This window comes from Argopecten irradians, chromosome 14 (assembly GCF_041381155.1).
Source record: "Argopecten irradians isolate NY chromosome 14, Ai_NY, whole genome shotgun sequence".
Lineage (NCBI taxonomy): Eukaryota > Metazoa > Mollusca > Bivalvia > Pectinida > Pectinidae > Argopecten > Argopecten irradians.
In genome coordinates this window covers 1574047-1593962 of record NC_091147.1, presented here as the reverse complement: position 1 = coordinate 1593962, position 19916 = coordinate 1574047, and the positions used below count along the sequence as shown (strand labels likewise).

At 36.5% G+C, this 19916-nt stretch overlaps 1 protein-coding gene across 7 annotated transcripts in view; it reads left to right on the top strand.

The window, feature by feature from the left end:
- Positions 1–19916, top strand: part of LOC138307743 (thrombospondin-2-like) — a 74052-nt gene that overhangs the window by 39813 nt on the left and 14323 nt on the right. Inside the window, exon 1 of one of the 7 annotated variants that reach the window (XM_069248605.1) lies at positions 8993–9737. The exons of the other annotated variants lie outside the window; for them this stretch is intronic. The gene's annotated coding sequence lies outside the window, so the exon portion shown is untranslated. Of the gene's footprint in view, positions 1–8992; positions 9738–19916 lie in introns of those variants that run through there. 7 annotated transcript variants of the gene reach the window in all.

The following is a 19916-nucleotide window of genomic DNA, read 5'->3' as shown; positions in this document are numbered from 1 at the left end:
ATCGGTGTGTCGTGGTGACATCTTTGACTGACTATAAACATCGGTGTGTCGTTGTGACATCTTTGACTGACTATAAACATCGGTGTGTCGTTGTGACATCTTTGACTGGCTATAAACATCGGTGTGTCGTTGTGACATCTTTGACTGGATATAAACATCGGTGTGTCGTTGTGACATCTTTGTGTTGTACTGACTGCTATAAACATCGTGTGTCGTTGTGGCTTTGCTGTTATAAACATCGGTGTGTGTTGTGACATCTTTGACTGGCTATAAACATCGGTGTGTCGTGGTGACATCTTTGACTGGCTATAAACATCGGTGTGTCGTTGTGACATCATCTTTGACTGGTTATAAACATCGGTGTGTCGTTGTGACATCTTTTGACGTGTGACATATAAACATCAGTGTGTCGTTGTGACATCTTTGACTAGTTATCTTTGAAACATCGTGTGAATTTGATGTCACGTGTGTCGTTGTGACATCAACGTTGTGACATCAACATCAGTGTGTCGTTGTGACATCTTTGACTGGCTATGAACATAAGTGTGTCGTTGTGACATCAACATCAGTGTGTTGTGACATCAACATCGGTGTGTCGTTGTGACATCTTTGACTCGCTATTAACATCGTTGTGTCGTTGTGACATCTTTGACTGGTTATAATCATCGGTGTGTCATTGTGACATCTTGGCTATAAATATCGGTGTGTGGTGGTGACATCTTTGACTGGCTATAAACATCGGTGTGTCGTTGTGACATCATGGCTATATATATCGGTGTGTGGTGGTGACATCTATGACTGGCTATAAACATCGATGTGTGGTTGTGACATCTTTGACTGGTTATAAAACATCGGTGTGTGGTGGTGACATCTTTGACTGGCTATGAACATCGGTGTTTCGTTGTGACATCTTTCACTGACTATAAACATCGGTGTGTCGTGGTGACATCTTTGACTGACTATAAACATCGGTGTGTCGTGGTGACATCTTTGACTGAGTAGAAACATCAGTGTGTCGTTGTGACATCTATGACTGGCCATAAACATCGGTGTGTCGTTGTGACATCTTTGACTGACTATAAACATCAGTGTGTCGTTGTGGCATCTTTGACCGTCTATAAACATCGAGGTGTCGTGGTGACATCTTTGACTGTCTTTAAACCTCAGTGTAGCGTTGTGACATCAACATCGGTGTGTGGTTGTGACATCTTTGACTTACTATAAATATCGGTGTGTCGTTGTGACATCTTTGACTCGTTATAAAGATCGGTGTGTCGTTGTCTCATCTTTGAATGGATATAAACATCGGTGTGTCGTTGTAACATCTTTGACTGGATATAAACATCGGTGTGTCGTTTTAACATATTTGATTGGCTATGAACATCGGTGTATACCAATATAACGTGTAGAAATAATATTTACCTGGTAGACGTACATATGGCCCCCACCCCGGTAGGTAACATCACGGTGAACTTTGATGGGTCGGAATGGGTAAATATTTGTTTAATATGTTGAAACTATTTGTGAATTCTGGCACTGGCGGTGTAATAGGAAACGGTCTATTTGCCTGGCACCTGTCCAGAACCACACAAGGTACCGATGATCATCCTTGATAATCCAGTACATGTAACTGTCGTAATATCCACCTATACACTATGTCATACATGTAACGACTCTGTGTGTGACATTAGATGTGATACCTATGTAGTTATGTAGTTTGGTCCTTTGATATACATCCAAATAATCCAATAACAGAACGTGCATGTGTGTGATTGATAATATTTTTTATTCTAAAATTACCTCAGTTTTACTATGACTTGCACTGCAGGTAGGGCGTTAGAATTGTACCTGCTGCCCCTATTGCATGATCGTAAAAGGCGACTAAATTTAGGATCTTATCTTTTCTTCCTAACTGACTCCTGATTCCTCCCTTTGCAATTTGGCCTTGAGTTGAGTGTTCGCCCCTGTGAGGAAGGCTCTGGGTTCTGTCCCCTGGCCATTACACACCAAAGTCTATAAAAGTGGTAGTTTCTGCTCCTGCTTAGCGTTCAGCATACAGGGAGTGGGACGACTGGTTCGCCCGTTGTCAGTATAATGTGACCGGGTGAGGTGTGTTGCTTGGTGTCTTCGGCGGCAAGCTTCAGTGATATAGCACTATACCAATCAACTTGTCAGCTATTGAATAGCGCTATGATGATATACTGTGCTATGATTATCTATAGGCTGTTTTACGAAATATGTATTACATCATTTAATGGATTCATGTAAGGTTTATAAGGTGTACGCCTACAACAAGTACTATCAACTAGTTTATTGTTCTATTTTTAAATTATATCACTGTGTGTAATTTTATTTCATAAGACAAAAATCGTCTTGTCATGAACAAGACCTTTGTGTATTACTATGTAAACATGGAGAGCTTTTGATGTCAGATGAAGAGAGGTGTCTCTGCCTGGAGTAGGAATACAATAGCATCATCACCTTAGCTTAAGTACCTCAAGTGGATCTCAGTATCACCTTATGTACCTGTATTGACAAAGCAGATCAGTGCTGATTGATTATAGGACGCTGATACAGTAATGTTGTGTGGTCTAATATCACACCTAAAGGCATCGTATATATATATCACATTATATGTTACTGATTAATACGATTACGAGCCAATCATCCGACTCATTTCATTTTATATCACTTACTCCTCTTCTATCAGAAGACAGTGGAATCAGAATTGGCTGTAGTAATTGTTTAATTGTCCAGTCGTGACGTATACAGCGTAACACTGACTCTAAACTCACAAAAAAAACTTAGTTATTATACTGTAATCACTTTTGAAAAAAAAAGTTTGGTAGTTTTGAGGAAATTCATTATACATTCAATTATAAAATAAGGCAATGTCAATTACTGAAATGTATAACCCTTATTCCTATGTTGATTTTATGAAGGGTATCCTATAAAGGTGACAGAGCTTTCTACATTTTATTTCACTAAATACAAAATTGAAAAGTTCCGCTTGATGAATTCTACAATACGACAAAAAGAAGCCGATTAGAGCTCAAAATCCGAGAAATTATACCGAACAATTTTGTAGTTTTTCTTTCAAAAATTGTATTGCGAAGCAATGCATCAAATTGGGGTGGGTTTTTTTTTGTAAACACTTTCTTTAGACATATCCATCCAGCGTTTTACGGAGCAAAATCTTATTTTACTGTACAGTCCCTTAACCGAAACCGATCCTAAAACAGAGACATAGGATCCCAAAACAAAAATGATGGAGTCGATTTTATTATATAACGAGTTACATATAACATCACACCAAATGATGGGTACTTTACCATAGTTGTCAGTAGAGATAAGGTACGGTGATAGTTTATTATATAGTAGTGTTATTATATCGCTCCATCATTGTTCGACTGGAAACATCGCCCATTAGCACAATCCGACCATCGTCCATTACCACAATCCGACCATCGTCCCTTTGAAGTTTTACATTGTTTCACACGGAAAAGTTTATGTCTATCTTTACATTCCTACACACACTTTAAAGTTACTGCTCTGATCATTCTGTAGTGAAATTGATTTGACAAACGAATTTTGTTTAATTGACAACTTTGACAGGAACCCCATAAGAAGAGATAGAGATTGTTATTACTGTATGGTATAAATAATGACACAGCTAGATCTGTCTAGATATGGTTTTTTATTAGTTATTTTAATAGAAAATCTTATACCATGTACACGTAGTTATCACATTACGTATTTTAGTCTGTTCAGAGTAATAAAGATAACACATCGTTTCCACACATTATTCTGTGTGACAAGATAAGGAAGGCATTAACTACGTAATATTCTTCATATTAATGTTATTCATTTTTATTCCTTTTTAATACTAAGTCCGACTTTCTGCTTGGCAGAATCTGTTTCTTTTAATTAAGCATTGATGTCATTATTTTTTCACTTTATCGGGGTATGAAAGAAATTTTGTTTATGAACTGTGTTAATCTACGTAGTGGATTCTCATACAAGCTTGCAAACAAAAATTATTTCATAACTTGATAAAGTGAAAAACTAGTGACATCAATGCTTACAATTAATTTTTCAGAATACCTGAAAATCAAAATAAAGACTTAAACGTTGCGTATTGTTTAGAAAACAATGATGCATTGGAAATCAATAGAATCGCACTTTTAACGTATATTACGTTATCAAGTAGTCTGAAAAATAATTATAAGCATCTATGTAACTATTTTTGAACTTCATTGGGTTATGAGATAAATTTTGTTTGCACACTTTTGTTAGAATACCCCGATGAAGTTAGAAAATAGTTACATCAAATGCTTAATTAAATTACTTAAAATGCAGGCACGATTAGTTTCTTTTTAGTGGAATGTCTGTGTCTGTGAGTAGCAGCAGATATGGGAAGGTAATTAAGATATTATGTAAGAGTCCATCGGTAATACCTTAATCCTATTCACGAGATACGAATTGTTGTTTAGTGTCACGAATGTTCACGAATGATTCATGTGTAAACCGTTTTAAGAATACGCGGTTTTCAGTGACACCCTTTGATTACGAAGCTACGTTATAATGTATACATGGAAACGAATAGGTTTACTACAGTACTCTAAATTACCAGACCTTCACTTCAGACAAACTTGAATATGACTTTTCGAAACCTACACCAAATATAATGCCAGTATATCATCAGTCTCGTAGTAGAAATTTGAATCTCTAAATCTGTAGGATGCTAACTGAATTATTGCTTTAATAATATAAAGATAGCCTCCGAACCTTTATAACCCCAGCACGTGGCCTAGTACAGATCAGGTGCTCGTGAAGCCTCATTAAGACTGAAGAGTATGAGTACAACTTTCTGTGTAAATGTACACACAACGTTACAGGGAATAATATCCGATACACACGCGAGTGAGGTATCCATCTATGTATTCATGAATCAATGGCTATTACAACTCATTATAACTCCTTGTAGATATATACAGGACACCTTGCTGTGGTATATTTGTCTGTATCTAATTAGTTTGTTTCGTCAGACGTGATTTGATGGTAGTTATTCTATCACGGACCCTGCCAATACACATTACATCTGAGATCGTCATGGCGTCGCCGTCCATACAACACTCCTCGCATCATTCCTAAGATTTCCTACACCACATTTATTGTATTCTGTCTCTACATATTACTAGTACATCAGTATCATTTACATCGTTTCAAGATATTCAATCTATTAAATCATTTTTTGCAGTTTACCAATACATTTTGGTCATTTTGTATCTAAAAAGAAATGAAAAACGAACAGAAAACGAAATTACTGTGTAAGACCTTTTGGCTGCTGGCATGGATTGTTCACTACTTTTAATTGCTTTATTGAATCGCCACATCGTAAACTATACATATATATTATCTTATATAACTGATGTAAACAATACAGAAATGCTGTAAAAATATGCCAAAAGCATTAATCACAGCAAAATATATTTACATAAAATTTTTACCTATCATTGGCTAATTGGTGTACCACATCTTACTACAGAAGGAAAAACAATTTAATTGAGATGCCACGTATTGTGTTCTCGGTTATGATATATCAGAATTATACAGATGTGTAACTTCCGGATTTGTTATGATAAATGTTACCGCGTTGTACAGAACCAGCATGTTTCCTCTTGATAGATTCAACAAACGTCATATGATACGAGGTAACTCAATTGTTCAATGCTTTGAACCCTCGTGTTTTACCTTGTGCAATAAGAAAAAAACATCATCAAAAACTAAACCCCCGGTCTTATCACATCGCAGTAAGTGTGCTCCATAGTGACTTATGTTTGTTGTTTTGTGAAGATTAACTCGGATTTGTTTGTCAAGACAAGTAGTTGATTTATGGCCACATAATCTTATATATTTTGCTTATATCATTGCTTTTTACTAAAGAAGAATAAAACTTAACTGATACTGCCCGCTGGATTTATAAAACGTTAACATTTCAGCAAACAGCTTCCAAAGCGTAAAAAACTTAGCAAATCAATTTATAAAATTTTGTTTGTTACTAATAAACTGTCGCTGTGGTTAACGTGGATACACATAACAGTAGTCTGAATTATTTTGCAGGTTAACCTTTGATCGGAGTGATTAACAAACCCTAAATATTTCGATTTCACAGAATGACTCCCCTAATCCAAGGCTAAGCCGTCGGCACTTTTTGAGATAATTTCTAATTAAAGCCTAATGCAATGATCGGATTTGCTGGGATTGACTTCGATTTCAATTGCACCAAGCATTGCAATTGAAATTGAAATTTACAGCAAATTTAGCGAAGAGATTACTTCTAGAACCCCTGAATTGCAAATGCCCAAACGAAATGAATCTAAATGCGGTTTGAAATCAAACTTTAGTAGCTAGACGTTTCGAAAGATTCATAAACATTGTTTTAGTTTTAAACTTGTTTCATTTGTTTACATGGAAGAACTAAGATATTTTACGAGTAATCAAATCATTATGAAATTAGTGGCACATTTAGATATAACATTTGCAAAATGGTACGAACGAGTTACTGCTGATTGAAGCTAAAACCCTTCCAAGTCGGCTATATACATTCTTGATTGATTCATGCCAAGTGCTCGGGAGCTAGCACTAACTGTAAGAGAAGATTATGTTTCTTCACGGCAGAGTAATTTGATGGCAAAGTAATTCTACTGCGTAGTAAGTCTTAGTCGTGCAAACTAAGGAGTGTACGAGTGACAATTTCCCTTTCGGCAGTCTCTTAATTGTCACAAAGAAATGAACGCAGAATTGGTATTGAAATTTACGGCAATTTACAAACACTGTTTATTTTTGTTCTTGGTACAATGAAACCATTTGTCGGTGGAATATTTCATCTGGCGGGTCTAGATTTCAGGTGTTCGGGGACAATTGCGAAAACTAATGACATTCTAATTGTCACGGAAATACACTTTCGGGGCTTTCATGTATTTCATTTCGTCCCTCTCAATCAGAAAGACACCGCCTGAGGCTGAGTTCCTACGGTGTAAATCCCGATACAAACTTTCCTAAATCAACAATCACACGTGAAATGCCTACTCCAACTAGAGACGGCGATATATATTGACGAATTTATATGTCAATTATTGGCATCGACACTGTAAAATGATTGGCGTTACACCAACCACATGATGGCCCAGTCCATCAGTACTACTCATACTACTTAAGATGATGATGATGATGATGATGATAATGGTGATGATGATGATAATGGTGATGATGATGATGATGATGATAATGGTGATGATGATGATGATGATGATGATGGTGATGATGATGATGATGAATAATACTCATACTACTTAAGATGGTGATGATGATGATGATGATAATGGTGATGATGATGATGATGATAATGGTGATGATGATAAAGACATATAATATACGCAGGAAGATCTATGGGTTCCGAATGAAGCTAGTTGTGTCGATTTCAGTTTCATTTGCACTCAGAACACATCAGACGATTTGGTATGTCATTGAGACCGCGGATGAATGACAGCGGCTGCCATTTTGACAGTACCACCACACATGGGATATAAAGTTACAAAGTTCATGTCCTCCGATCAGCTGTTGTAGTGTAAGATTAAAATTCAGAATTAATCACTTTAGCATCGTTACAAAAGTGATGATTTTACAAATTTCAATAAATAAAATTCGTCGTAGAATATCTATTTACAGTGTAGTCGTTCGAAGATGCTATAATCAAATATCACCAAATCACACGCAGGCCAGGGTAGGTGACCTCAGGGAAGTAGCGACCCAATAAGAACTTCCACCATTAGGCGCGAGTACGTGTCCCCTACATATTTAGTAGTTGTACTGGTCATACGGTGTCCTAATATTACAACAGAAATATCTGTGCTTGAAAATACTTACTCACATCGGATACTATTTTAGAGTAAAGTTATTCTTTGTTTCATTTTTTTGTTTAATTATCTTACTTAGTCAAAAAAACATCGTCAAACTCAAAAGGCTGCACTATTGCTATTCAAATCGTGCAATTTCCTAGAGTAGGAATTACTAGCCTCTAAGGAATCGATGCTTTTGTTGAATGGAAACATCACGCAATAGTTTCTGTCCCAGCCTCCTAGTTATGAATACTTGATTTTACAGGAAGAAGTCGAGAGTGTGAAAATATAAAATTTAGCACGCAATCTTTTGAGTTTAAGGTCCTGAGGCACGCAGACACTAAATCAACATTTTTATAAGGATTGTATTTGTTCGCTTGTCTGGGATATAGAATCCTATAAATAACTACATTGTATGTTCTCGTGAAAAGTTACCAAGAGTATCTAGACTGGAAAAGGAACAATTCTCTAGAACTATAATATATGAATTTTCGAGCAATACGTTTGCTTCTTCCATCAATGCGAGTCAAGTTAGTTAATGATAAGTCATTATTGTAATTTATCTACATTGGAAGTCGTTCAAAGTATCTTCAACAAACCTTAGCCTACATTATTTAACCTAGTTGATTATTGAAACTTTAATTCTTGTCCAATATTCTTTAAAGTAATATCCTAATATATCAGCAGAGGAAGCTGGTTATGGTTAGAATGTTTTCCTTTTCTACTGGAGAGTGCAATATTACTATAAAACAGTAGCAATCAGATGTTTCTTGTAACCACACGTACTGGTATACAGAATGGCGATAACGGAAGGGAATATCACTGAAACAATAGGCGGTCGACCCCATTGTAATGTTTGATGTTAATCAGAAGGGTTTTTACACCACTAATTTGTACAGTAGGCCAACACTGATGGAGATACCTCACACACATCGGGATCTACAAACGTATAGGGCTAGATAACACCAACTATATATATACTAAGGTATAACGTGTAAAGAGTGCGGACGGATGGCTTAAACAATGGTAAAAAACACTGATAAAGTGACAGAAAATGTTTACAACTTTACACAATAATAAACTCATTCATCAGAATGAATTATAATGTATAGTCGAATATTACATTTATTTTGGGGATGAAACGTTAGACACTTTTCAAAATCTGGGCGTTCCCACTGTTTACATTTTCCCACTTTGTTTCACTGAATTGATAGCCATCTTCAATATTATAGAATTCTCACAGCACAAACAATTAGTCCTACCGTTACCGTGTGTGTACATTGTAAGTGGTTTGAGACGTAATGGCGATACAATGTATTCCGTCATGTTGACTGCTTTACCCAATCCGGCACTTCAGGGAATCCATTCACTGACGTATTTATTGCAGCCCATCTTGGCTTCTGTGAAAATGCACGACATCGGGCCAGAGAGTTTCCCACAGCTTCACTAATTGAGATACATATACTGTATAGTTAGTGATGCCTGCTGTAGTCCTTCATCGTGTGTGTGGTGTATATGTCGTGTCGTCAGTTATGTAGTGGTATAACGTCCTGTGTTACGATGACCTTGTGAATAAAAGTGTTATGGGAAGTTGGTATTCATTCTGCGATTGTCTTTGGCACGACTACTGTAGACAATTTGATGGAGGATACACTACGGAACTTTTTATGTTATGTGTGTCATAGATTATAATAGCGTATACGTAGGAGAGTGTGTATTACGTTATATTAGAGAAACATGAAAATGTGTTACCATGCATCTGACGTAAAACGCGTTTGGGATGTACACACGTGCGAAAGCAGATGCACCATTGTGTTGTTCGCTGCCGCGATAAAGGTATGTGGAAACACAAAATGTTACGGATTGATGGAGTCCGTCTTGGCCTCACAGTTTAAATGTTTTATACAGACTTGTAAAAAAATAATTGATAACACATTACCCATAATTACAAATAAAGTAATAAGATTTTCTACACCATAGATTCTACATCGAATTTCGATTAGAATGTTGTAGTTTATTACATAGATTTCCACAAATGTATCACGATGTGAACATGCAGGTTTCACCAATGGGTGTTGTAGTGAGGTCTTGGTTATTATCAGGTAGTTAAGGTATGTGATATAATGTGATATCACCTCTCTTAGTCCTGAGATAGTGGTCTATGTGACTTTATAAAGGTTAAGGTATGTGAGATCATGTGATATCACCTCTCTTATTCCTGGTCCTGAGTTAGTGGTCTATGTGACTTTATAAAGGTTAAGGGATATGATATAATGTGATATCACCTCTCTTATTCCTGGTCCTGAGTTCGTGGTCTATGTGACTTTATAAAGGTTAAGGTATGTGATATAATGTGATATCACCTCTCTTATTCCTGGTCCTGAGTCCGTGGTCTATGTGACTTTATAAAGGTTAAGGAATATGTATATAATGTGATATCACCTCTCTTATCTGTCTGAGTTAGTGGTCTATGTGACTTTATAAAGGTTAAGGTATGTGATATAATGTGATATCACCTCTCTTATTCCTGGTCCTGAGTTAGTGGTCTATGTGGTCTATGTGACTTTATAAACCTCTCTTACCTGGTTAAGGTATAAAGTGGATATATAATGTGATATCACCTCTCTTATTCCTGGTCTGAGTTAGTGGTCTATGTGACTTTATAAAGGTTAAGGATATGTGATATAATCTTGTGATATCACCTCTCTTATTCCTGGTCTGAGTTAGTGGTCTATGTGACTTTATAAAGGTTAAGGTATGTGATATAATGTGATATCACCTCTCTTAGTCCTGTGAGTTAGTGGTCTATGTGACTTTATAAAGGTTAAGGTATGTGATATAATGTGATATCACCTCTCTTATTCCTGGTCCTGAGTTAGTGGTCTATGTGACTTTATAAAGGTTAAGGTAGTGATATAATGTGATATCACCTCTCTTAGTCCTGAGTTAGTGGGTCTATGTGACTTTATAAAGGTTAAGGTATGTGATATAATGTGATATCACCTCTCTTATTCCTGGTCCTGAGTTAGTGGTCTATGTATTTACTTTATAAAGGGTTAAGGTATGTGATATAATGTGATATCACCTCTCTTATTCCTGGTCCTGAGTTAGTGGTCTATGTGACTTTATAAAGGTTAAGGTATGTGATATAATGTGATATCACCTCTCTTATTCCTGGTCCTGAGTTCGTGGTCTATGTGACTTTATAAAAAGGTTAAGGTATGTGATATAATGTGATATCACCTCTCTTATTCCTGGTCCTGAGTTCGTGGTCTATGTGACTTTATAAAGGTTAAGGTATGTGATATAATGTGATATCACCTCTCTTATTCCTGGTCCTGAGTTAGTGGTCTATGTGACTTTATAAAGGTTAAGGTATGTGATATAATGTGATATCACCTCTCTTATTCCTGGTCCTGAGTTCGTGGTCTATGTGACTTTATAAAGGTTAAGGTATGTGATATAATGTGATATCACCTCTCTTATTCCTGGTCCTGAGTTAGTGGTCTATGTGACTTTATAAAGGTTAAGGTATGTGATATAATGTGATATCACCTCTCTTATTCCTGGTCCTGAGTTAGTGGTCTATGTGACTTTATAAAGGTTAAGGTATGTGATATAATGTGATATCACCTCTCTTATTCCTGGTCCTGAGTTAGTGGTCTATGTGACTTTATAAAGGTTAAGGTATGTGATATAATGTGATATCACCTCTCTTATTCCTGGTCCTGAGTTAGTGGTCTATGTGACTTTATAAAGGTTAAGGTATGTGATATAATGTGATATCACCTCTCTTATTCCTGGTCCTGAGTTAGTGGTCTATGTGACTTTATAAAGGTTAAGGTATGTGATATAATGTGATATCACCTCTCTTATTCCTGGTCCTGAGTTAGTGGTCTATGTGACTTTATAAAGGTTAAGGTATGTGATATAATGTGATATCACCTCTCTTATTCCTGGTCCTGAGTTAGTGGTCTATGTGACTTTATAAAGGTTAAGGTATGTGATATAATGTGATATCACCTCTCTTATTCCTGGTCCTGAGTTAGTGGTCTATGTGACTTTATAAAGGTTAAGGTATGTGATATAATGTGATATCACCTCTCTTATTCCTGGTCCTGAGTTAGTGGTCTATGTGACTTTATAAAGGTTAAGGTATGTGATATAATGTGATATCACCTCTCTTATTCCTGGTCCTGAGTTAGTGGTCTATGTGACTTTATAAAGGTTAAGGTATGTGATATATAATGTGATATCACCTCTCTTATTCCTGGTCCTGAGTTAGTGGTCTATGTGACTTTATAAAGGTTAAGGTATGTGATATAATGTGATATCACCTCTCTTATTCCTGGTCCTGAGTTAGTGGTCTATGTGACTTTATAAAGGTTAAGGTATGTGATATAATGTGATATCACCTCTCTTATTCCTGGTCCTGAGTTAGTGGTCTATGTGACTTTATAAAGGTTAAGGTATGTGATATAATGTGATATCACCTCTCTTATTCCTGGTCCTGAGTTAGTGGTCTATGTGACTTTATAAAGGTTAAGGTATGTGATATAATGTGATATCACCTCTCTTAGTCCTGGTCCTGAGTTAGTGGTCTATGTGACTTTATAAAGGTTAAGGTATGTGATATAATGTGATATCACCTCTCTTATTCCTGGTCCTGAGTTAGTGGTCTATGTGACTTTATAAAGGTTAAGGTATGTGATATAATGTGATATCACCTCTCTTATTCCTGGTCCTGAGTTAGTGGTCTATGTGACTTTATAAAGGTTAAGGTATGTGATATAATGTGATATCACCTCTCTTATTCCTGGTCCTGAGTTAGTGGTCTATGTGACTTTATAAAGGTTAAGGTATGTGATATAATGTGATATCACCTCTCTTATTCCTGGTCCTGAGTTAGTGGTCTATGTGACTTTATAAAGGTTAAGGTATGTGATATAATGTGATATCACCTCTCTTATTCCTGGTCCTGAGTTAGTGGTCTATGTGACTTTATAAAGGTTAAGGTATGTGATATAATGTGATATCACCTCTCTTATTCCTGGTCCTGAGTTAGTGGTCTATGTGACTTTATAAAGGTTAAGGTATGTGATATAATGTGATATCACCTCTCTTATTCCTGGTCCTGAGTTAGTGGTCTATGTGACTTTATAAAGGTTAAGGGATATGATATAATGTGATATCACCTCTCTTATTCCTGGTCCTGAGTTAGTGGTCTATGTGACTTTATAAAGGTTAAGGTATGTGATATAATGTGATATCACCTCTCTTATTCCTGGTCCTGAGTTAGTGGTCTATGTGACTTTATAAAGGTTAAGGTATGTGATATAATGTGATATCACCTCTCTTATTCCTGGTCCTGAGTTAGTGGTCTATGTGACTTTATAAAGGTTAAGGTATGTGATATAATGTGATATCACCTCTCTTATTCCTGGTCCTGAGTTAGTGGTCTATGTGACTTTATAAAGGTTAAGGTATGTGATATAATGTGATATCACCTCTCTTATTCCTGGTCCTGAGTTAGTGGTCTATGTGACTTTATAAAGGTTAAGGTATGTGATATAATGTGATATCACCTCTCTTATTCCTGGTCCTGAGTTAGTGGTCTATGTGACTTTATAAAGGTTAAGGTATGTGATATAATGTGATATCACCTCTCTTATTCCTTGTCATAAGTTAGTGGTCTATGTGACTTTATAAAGGTTAAGGTATGTGATATAATGTGATATCACCTCTCTTATTCCTGGTCCTGAGTTAGTGGTCTATGTGACTTTATAAAGGTTAAGGTATGTGATATAATGTGATATCACCTCTCTTATTCCTGGTCCTGAGTTAGTGGTCTATGTGACTTTATAAAGGTTAAGGTATGTGATATAATGTGATATCACCTCTCTTATTCCTGGTCCTGAGTTCGTGGTCTATGTGACTTTATAAAGGTTAAGGTATGTGATATAATGTGATATCACCTCTCTTATTCCTGGTCCTGAGTTAGTGGTCTATGTGACTTTATAAAGGTTAAGGTATGTGATATAATGTGATATCACCTCTCTTATTCCTGGTCCTGAGTTAGTGGTCTATGTGACTTTGTAAAGGTTAAGGTATGTGATATAATGTGATATCACCTCTCTTATTCCTTGTCCTGAGTTAGTGGTCTATGTGACTTTATAAAGGTTAAGGTATGTGATATAATGTGATATCACCTCTCTTATTCCTGGTCCTGAGTTAGTGGTCTATGTGACTTTATAAAGGTTAAGGTATGTGATATAATGTGATATCACCTCTCTTATTCCTGGTCCTGAGTTAGTGGTCTATGTGACTTTATAAAGGTTAAGGTATGTGAGATCATGTGATATCACCTCTCTTATTCCTGGTCCTGAGTTAGTGGTCTATGTGACTTTATAAAGGTTAAGGTATGTGATATAATGTGATATCACCTCTCTTATTCCTGGTCCTGAGTTAGTGGTCTATGTGACTTTATAAAGGTTAAGGTATGTGATATAATGTGATATCACCTCTCTTATTCCTGGTCCTGAGTTAGTGGTCTATGTGACTTTATAAAGGTTAAGGTATGTGATATAATGTGATATCACCTCTCTTATTCCTGGTCCTGAGTTAGTGGTCTATGTGACTTTATAAAGGTTAAGGTATGTGATATAATGTGATATCACCTCTCTTATTCCTGGTCCTGAGTTAGTGGTCTATGTGACTTTATAAAGGTTAAGGTATGTGATATAATGTGATATCACCTCTCTTATTCCTGGTCCTGAGTTAGTGGTCTATGTGACTTTATAAAGGTTAAGGTATGTGATATAATGTGATATCACCTCTCTTATTCCTGGTCCTGAGTTAGTGGTCTATGTGACTTTATAAAGGTTAAGGTATGTGATATAATGTGATATCACCTCTCTTATTCCTGGTCCTGAGTTAGTGGTCTATGTGACTTTATAAAGGTTAAGGTATGTGATATCATGTGATATCACCTCTCTTATTCCTGGTCCTGAGTTAGTGGTCTATGTGACTTTATAAAGGTTAAGGTGATGTGATATCATGTGATATCACCTCTCTTATTCCTGGTCCTGAGTTAGTGGTCTATGTGACTTTATAAAGGTTAAGGTATGTGAGATCATGTGATATCACCTCTCTTATTCCTGGTCCTGAGTTAGTGGTCTATGTGACTTTATAAAAGGTTAAGGTATGTGAGATCATGTGATATCACCTCTCTTATTCCTGGTCCTGAGTTAGTGGTCTATGTGACTTTATAAAGGTTAAGGTATGTGATATAATGTGATATCACCTCTCTTATTCTGTCCTGAGTTAGTGGTCTATGTGACTTTATAAAGGTTAAGGTATGTGATATAATGTGATATCACCTCTCTTAGTCCTGGTCCTGAGTTAGTGGTCTATGTGACTTTATAAAGGTTAAGGTATGTGATATAATGTGATATCACCTCTCTTATTCCTGGTCCTGAGTTAGTGGTCTATGTGACTTTATAAAGGTTAAGGTAGTGAGATCATGTGATATCACCTCTCTTATTCCTGGTCCTGAGTTAGTGGTCTATGTGACTTTATAAAGGTTAAGGTATGTGAGATCATGTGATATCACCTCTCTTATTCCTGGTCCTGAGTTAGTGGTCTATGTGACTTTATAAAGGTTAAGGTATGTGATATAATGTGATATCACCTCTCTTATTCCTGGTCCTGAGTTAGTGGTCTATGTGACTTTATAAAGGTTAAGGTATGTGAGATCATGTGATATCACCTCTCTTATTCCTGGTCCTGAGTTAGTGGTCTATGTGACTTTATAAAGGTTAAGGTATGTGATATAATGTGATATCACCTCTCTTATTCCTGGTCCTGAGTTAGTGGTCTATGTGACTTTATAAAGGTTAAGGTATGTGATATAATGTGATATCACCTCTCTTATTCCTGGTCCTGAGTTAGTGGTCTATGTGACTTTATAAAGGTTAAGGTATGTGATATAATGTGATATCACCTCTCTTATTCCTGGTCCTGAGTTAGTGGTCTATGTGACTTTATAAAGGTTAAGGTATGTGATATAATGTGATATCACCTCTCTTATTCCTGGTCCTGAGTTAGTGGTCTATGTGACTTTATAAAGGTTAAGGTATGTGAGATCATGTGATATCACCTCTCTTATTCCTGGTCCTGAGTTAGTGGTCTATGTGACTTTATAAAGGTTAAGGTATGTGAGATCATGTGATATCACCTCTCTTATTCCTGGTCCTGAGTTAGTGGTCTATGTGACTTTATAAAGGTTAAGGTGAGTGAGATCATGTGATATCACCTCTCTTATTCCTGGTCCTGAGTTAGTGGTCTATGTGACTTTATAAAGGTTAAGGTATGTGAGATCATGTGATATCACCTCTCTTATTCCTGGTCCTGAGTTAGTGGTCTATGTGACTTTATAAAGGTTAAGGTATGTGAGATAATGTGATATCACCTCTCTTATTCCTGGTCCTGAGTTAGTGGTCTATGTGACTTTATAAAGGTTAAGGATGTGAGTATAATGTGATATCACCTCTCTTAATTCCTGGTCCTGAGTTAGTGGTCTATGTGACTTTATAAAGGTTAAGGTGATGTGAGATAATGTGATATCACCTCTCTTATTCCTGGTCCTGAGTTAGTGGTCTATGTGACTTTATAAAGGTTAAGGTATGTGATATAATGTGATATCACCTCTCTTATTCCTGGTCCTGAGTTAGTGGTCTATGTGACTTTATAAAGGTTAAGGTATGTGATATAATGTGATATCACCTCTCTTATTCCTGGTCCTGAGTTAGTGGTCTATGTGACTTTATAAAGGTTAAGGTATGTGATATAATGTGATATCACCTCTCTTATTCCTTGTCATAAGTTAGTGGTCTATGTGACTTTATAAAGGTTAAGGTATGTGATATAATGTGATATCACCTCTCTTATTCCTGTCCTGAGTTAGTGGTCTATGTGACTTTATAAAGGTTAAGGTATGTGAGATCATGTGATATCACCTCTCTTATTCCTGGTCCTGAGTTAGTGGTCTATGTGACTTTATAAAGGTTAAGGTATGTGATATAATGTGATATCACCTCTCTTATTCCTGGTCCTGAGTTAGTGGTCTATGTGACTTTATAAAGGTTAAGGTATGTGATATAATGTGATATCACCTCTCTTAGTCCTGGTCCTGAGTTAGTGGTCTATGTGACTTTATAAAGGTTAAGGTATGTGAGATAATGTGATATCACCTCTCTTATTCCTGGTCCTGAGTTAGTGGTCTATGTGACTTTATAAAGGTTAAGGTATGTGATATAATGTGATATCACCTCTCTTATTCCTGGTCCTGAGTTCGTGGTCTATGTGACTTTATAAAGGTTAAGGTATGTGATATAATGTGATATCACCTCTCTTATTCCTGGTCCTGAGTTAGTGGTCTATGTGACTTTATAAAGGTTAAGGTATGTGAGATCATGTGATATCACCTCTCTTATTCCTGGTCCTGAGTTAGTGGTCTATGTGACTTTATAAAGGTTAAGGTATGTGATATAATGTGATATCACCTCTCTTATTCCTGGTCCTGAGTTAGTGGTCTATGTGACTTTATAAAGGTTAAGGTATGTGAGATATAATGTGATATCACCTCTCTTATTCCTGGTCCTGAGTTAGTGGTCTATGTGACTTTATAAAGGTTAAGGTGAGTGAGATCATGTGATATCACCTCTCTAATTCCTGGTCCTGAGTTAGTGGTCTATGTGACTTTATAAAGGTTAAGGTATGTGAGATCATGTGATATCACCTCTCTTATTCCTGGTCCTGAGTTAGTGGTCTATGTGACTTTATAAAGGTTAAGGTGAGTGAGATCATGTGATATCACCTCTCTTATTCCTGGTCCTGAGTTAGTGGTCTATGTGACTTTATAAAGGTTAAGGTATGTGATATAATGTGATATCACCTCTCTTATTCCTGGTCCTGAGTTAGTGGTCTATGTGACTTTATTAAAGGTTAAGGTATGTGATATAATGTGATATCACCTCTCTTATTCCTGGTCCTGAGTTAGTGGTCTATGTGACTTTATAAAGGTTAAGGTATGTGAGATCATGTGATATCACCTCTCTTATTCCTGGTCCTGAGTTAGTGGTCTATGTGACTTTATAAAGGTTAAGGTGAGTGAGATCATGTGATATCACCTCTCTTATTCCTGGTCCTGAGTTCGTGGTCTATGTGACTTTATAAAGGTTAAGGTATGTGAGATCATGTGATATCACCTCTCTTATTCCTGGTCCTGAGTTAGTGGTCTATGTGACTTTATAAAGGTTAAGGTATGTGAGATCATGTGATAATCACCTCTCTTATTCCTGGTCCTGAGTTAGTGGTCTATGTGACTTTATAAAGGTTAAGGTATGTGAGATCATGTGATATCACCTCTCTTATTCCTGGTCCTGAGTTAGTGGTCTATGTGACTTTATAAAGGTTAAGGTGAGTGAGATCATGTGATATCACCTCTCTTATTCCTGGTCCTGAGTTAGTGGTCTATGTGACTTTATAAAGGTTAAGGTATGTGATATAATGTGATATCACCTCTCTTATTCCTGGTCCTGAGTTAGTGGTCTATGTGACTTTATAAAGGTTAAGGTATGTGAGATCATGTGATATCACCTCTCTTATTCCTGGTCCTGAGTTAGTGGTCTATGTGACTTTATAAAGGTTAAGGTATGTGAGATCATGTGATATCACCTCTCTTATTCCTGGTCCTGAGTTAGTGGTCTATGTGACTTTATAAAGGTTAAGGTATGTGATATAATGTGATATCACCTCTCATAGTCCTGAGTTAGTGGTCTATGTGACTTTATAAAGGTAAGGTAGGATATCACCTCTCTTAAGTTAGTGGTCTATGTGACTTTATTAATGTTAAGGTAGTGATCATGTGATATCACCTCTCTTATTCCTGGTCCTGAGTTAGTGGTCTATGTGACTTTATAAAGGTTAAGGTATGTGATATAATGTGATATCACCTCTCTTATTCCTGGTCCTGAGTTAGTGGTCTATGTGACTTTATAAAGGTTAAGGTATGTGAATAGTGTAGTGAGTTATGGTCTATTTATAAAGGTTAAGGTGATATCACCTCTCTTATTCCTGGTCCTGAGTTAGTGGTCTATGTGACTTTATAAAGGTTAAGGTGAGTGAGATCATGTGATATCACCTCTCTTATTCCTGGTCCTGAGTTAGTGGTCTATGTGACTTTATAAAGGTTAAGGTGAGTGAGATCATGTGATATCACCTCTCTTATTCCTGGTCCTGAGTTAGTGGTCTATGTGACTTTATAAAGGTTAAGGTATGTGAGATCATGTGATATCACCTCTCTTATTCCTGGTCCTGAGTTAGTGGTCTATGTGACTTTATAAAGGTTAAGGTATGTGATATCATGTGATATCACCTCTCTTATTCCTGGTCCTGAGTTAGTGGTCTATGTGACTTTATAAAGGTTAAGGAATGTGATATAATGTGATATCACCTCTCTTATTCCTGGTCCTGAGTTAGTGGTCTATGTGACTTTATAAAGGTTAAGGTATGTGATATAATGTGATATCACCTCTCTTATTCCTGGTCCTGAGTTAGTGGTCTATGTGACTTTATAAAGGTTAAGGTATGTGATATAATGTGATATCACCTCTCTTATTCCTGGTCCTGAGTTAGTGGTCTATGTGACTTTATAAAGGTTAAGGTATGTGATATAATGTGATATCACCTCTCTTAGTCCTGAGTTAGTGGTCTATGTGACTTTATAAAGGTTAAGGTATGTGATATAATGTGATATCACCTCTCTTATTCCTGGTCCTGAGTTAGTGGTCTATGTGACTTTATAAAGGTTAAGGTATGTGAGATCATGTGATATCACCTCTCTTATTCCTGGTCCTGAGTTAGTGGTCTATGTGACTTTATTAAGGTTAAGGTGAGTGAGATCATGTGATATCACCTCTCTTATTCCTGGTCCTGAGTTAGTGGTCTATGTGA